The sequence below is a fragment of the Solanum tuberosum genome, unplaced genomic scaffold, assembly GCF_000226075.1.
Source record: "Solanum tuberosum cultivar DM 1-3 516 R44 unplaced genomic scaffold, SolTub_3.0 scf00160, whole genome shotgun sequence".
In the NCBI taxonomy this organism is placed as follows: domain Eukaryota; kingdom Viridiplantae; phylum Streptophyta; class Magnoliopsida; order Solanales; family Solanaceae; genus Solanum; species Solanum tuberosum.
In genome coordinates, this window is record NW_006239085.1 from 908,478 (window position 1) to 912,884 (window position 4,407).

Sequence of the window (4,407 nt, forward strand, 5' to 3'; positions counted from 1 at the left end):
AATTGAGGATTTGGCCAAAAGAATTGCAATTATAACCGATTAGGATTACGAAATTAACCAAATCAGATTTACTTGAAGAATGTGGCTGGAAAATATAAATAAATAAATAAATAAAATGAATTTAATATTAATTAATTAACGAGCTTCTTATTCTTAACGAAATAAAATAATTAACTTGATAATAAACTAATTACTTTAACAATATACATGACTAAATAATCAAATATTTAAATAAAGCTAAAATCCTTTCGAGACAATTTTTGAACATTCGTAAAAATATACTAATTAGACACATAATTATATAATAATTAACTTAATTATAAACTAACTACTTAGCTCAAAAATTGTAAACTATTAGATAACTAAACAAATTAACCAAATATCTAATTAAACAAAATCTTTTTGAGACGATTTTCCAATATTTATAAAATACACTAATTACATACATAATTATATAAAAAACATATTATTATTTAAAAATTGTAACAAGTGACAAACTATTTGAAGCAACTTGCAAATTATTCTATTATATTTTATTTATTTATTTATTTTCGAAATTTCTAAAATTAATTACTTTAAAACATTTGAAATTAAGAAGCTCGAAATTAATTATTATCGGGGAGGGTCAAAATTAGGTGTCAACAACTGCAAGTTTCTTTAAAACTATTTTGACTTAAAAACACTTATAATAAGTAATCCAAATGGGGGCAGTAGAGTTTGACATTAGTGCATTGAATATACGAATATGTAATAGGGCTGAATAAAACAAATAATTGAAATGAAAGACTGAAAGTAACTCAACTGAAGAATAATGTAAATCATGACGAAAATCATTTAATGCTCTTACTACAATATATATATCCAGAATTGTCCTATACCTTATCAGGGTATAGAAAAAACTCAACTCATGGATCTATATAAAAGACCTTCTCAAGAGGTAGTGAAGGTCGCCCAAATGTCAGTGCGATCCTATCCCACACTGCCTATGTAGTTTGTGGGGGTTGTGAGTTGTCTGAACTCTTTCTTATATCGGTACTCAATATTGCTCTAAAAAATATAACTAAATGCTCAAGTATAAATACTCTCTGCGTTGAGACAAGTTCTCAAAAGGATTCTTTAAGAGGTAACCGAAGTTGTATTGAATCTGTTTGAAATACTTTGAATACTCTTTGTACTTTTATGAAAATAGTACTCTCTTTATGGTGTGAAAAATAATATTTTCTTTGAGGGTAACTTAACTTCTCTTTATTTGGCTGAAATACTTTTGAAAACTGTTTATTCTCTTCTTTAAACTAGTAGTTATTTTCTCAATGTGAAAATAGTACTTTTGGAACCATTTGTGTTTCCTTAAACTCTTCTCAAAAGATACTTTAAAATACTCTTGAGTTCACATTAAAATTTCAAAATTAATGCATAGAAATAAATGCACAAAAGTTTTCAATAAAAATCTCATCAACTAGTGTTCATGTGAAATATAAGCATGAACAACGACTCAAGGATATCAATGTATATAATATTGCAATCTCATAATATAAGAATTTAGAATTTGGAACAAGAACATAACTTATATCAAGAATTTCATAAAATTGAGGGCAGAACCCTATATTGAACTTTCTACTGACTGAATTGAGATGTAGGACGTGGGGATGAGCTTAGTCCAACATTATGATTAGCCTTACATACCTTATACGCTCCAAACTCTTGAGAAAGGTGAGATTTTTGGATGAAAAGATGGCAACAATTTATTTCTTGTACCTTAGAGGTTGATTTTCTTGAAAACCTATGAATTTCATGGGTAGAAGATATTAATTGGTGTTAAGATAAAGTAATAATGAAATTTTATGATCAAATCTTAGCTTGGATGATTGGTGAACCTTGGAGGAAGTTAGTTTCTTGAGAACTTCTCTTTCTAGGATACTTTTTTTGAACTAGGGAGGCGAACTACATCTTTAGGGATTATTTAAGAGGCTATTGAGGTGCGCTATCGCACAGAAAATGTTTCAGGCGCGCGGCCAATTAATGCGCAGGGAGGCAGAAGCCGCTGACTCGTTGCGCGATATACGTTGGGCGCACAACAAGATAGTGTCCAGTAAAAAGGACAGAACTTTTTACTCTGAATTTCAATTGATGCGAACTTGGTGGCTTTGAAAAGAAGAATTATTACCTTTATTTTGATAGGTTGTGGGCCATCTATATCTTCATATTATAATAGATATGTGGTCGTTTGAACTTGAACCAGGTAGAATCTTATATCAAAACTTAATCGAAAAGAAAACTTTCAACTCAACATTGTGCTAGGGGATTCTTGTAACCTTAATTCATCTCCAAATTTATTTTCAAACTAAAGAATTGACCTTAGCACCTAAGTGCAAGTACTTGATAAGGGACATGATCAACTCTGTCAATTGCCATTGATGATGGGTGACGCTCGCGTATGATTTCACTAGTCAATGCCATCAATTGCAACCATCATATGTTGACAACTAGCATCACGTTGCTCTAGTAGCTTCTGCATTTTTAGGATCGTTACTTAAAGAACAACTAAATCGTTCAATAACTTACTGAGATCTAAAGCTTAATTGGACCAAACAACACTCATAGCATGGAGATTTATTTCTAAATTGATGCTCTGATATCAATTAATTGGTACCAAACTCGAAAGAGGAACTGTGAAGTAAACAAGAGAAGAAGGAGAAGGAAAGGCAAAATATGTACTCTGTCTGCTCCTATTAGTTGTTTTAGTAATGCATCAAATATACTAGTTTCAGATGAACTTGATGGCACAATATGTCCTCCGTCTTAACTTATGAAGCATCGCTTGATTAACCACGAAAATTAAAATTAAAAGAACAATTTTTGAAACTTGCAGTCTAAATCTAATTTTTAATTTGTGTAAAATAAATCATCATTAAAAGTAAGATGAGACGAAGGGAGTACATAGGTTTCGTCATGACTAATCGTACATTACTAATATCTGCTTAACTCTAACCAACTACCATATTACCCCCTTAGAGTTTGGATCCGGCTTCCCTCCATTACCCCTTCCCTCCATTTCGTCAAGTGCACGTCTAGATGAGAGATATGCGTCTTATTTAAAATTTAAAGGTCAAGATTATATCATATTAACAAATATCATAACCATAGTTAAGTCAACTAATTTTAGAAAACTACTCTCTAAGAATTACAATATATTCCATACAAAATTTGATATTTATTAATATTATTAATTTCATCTTAAATTTTTATAATATTTATTGATATCATTAATTTCTTCTTATATTTTTATATTTAAATATAAAAATATAAGATGACATTAATGATATTAATAAATATCAAATTTTATATGGAATATATTGTAAAGCACGGCAACGTTGGTCATATATCGTTACCCACCCATTGGTAAAATCCAATTCTTACTAGCATCTGCCCAACAAAATAAAAGAAAAAAAAATAGAAAAGAGAAAGTAAAGAAGAAACAGCAAATGTGTCTTAGGAATTAAAATTCTTCTTCGTCATTTATATATCTCGAGAGGAAATTAAATACGTAAATAGCAAAAACTGATTTTCAAAAGTTATTAACTAATATGGTGAGAAGAATTTGTATATTTTAATATTTAAATATTTAAATATACAAATTTAAGATGAACTAATGATATTAATAAGTATTAAATTTCGAATGGAATATATTGTAATTCTTACCAAATTTGAAGAGTAATTTTTTAAAATTAGTTGACTCAACTATGTTTATGATATTTGTTAATATAATATAATCTTGACCTTTAAACGTTAAATAAAACACATGTCTCTCATCTAAATGTACACTTGACGAAATGGAGGGAAGGGATAATGGATGGGAGCCGGATCCTTAGAGTTCGTCTAAGTCAGGAATTTCCTTTCGGGAAGCAACATCCATATGCAGATAATATTAGGGGTGTACATACATGTGTTTGGTTTTGTTTATTATTAAAAAATAACTAAATCAACTATGTCAGTTTATTAAATCTAAAAATCAAATCAAACCAACATAAAGAGATTAAATATATTTTTACTTACCTGTGTCATAGACTAGAATTTAAAAACATAAATGAATAAAAATATTCAAAAGGCTTGCAAAATTCACATGAGTACAAAATACTTTCATTGAAATATCAAATTTCAATATGTAAAATTTATAAGAACAAAAGCTACCGTCAAACTGAATACAAAAGAGAATATTTACAAAGTAAACTGATAACTTCAAATATGAGAAACTTTGACAGTATGATTATAACTTTTATATGAATACAAAACAAAATATTTACAAGCTCAAATTTAAAATAATATAGCTAAACATCGAAAACTATATGCAAATTCAAAATATACATACATACATATATATATATATATATATATATATATATATATATA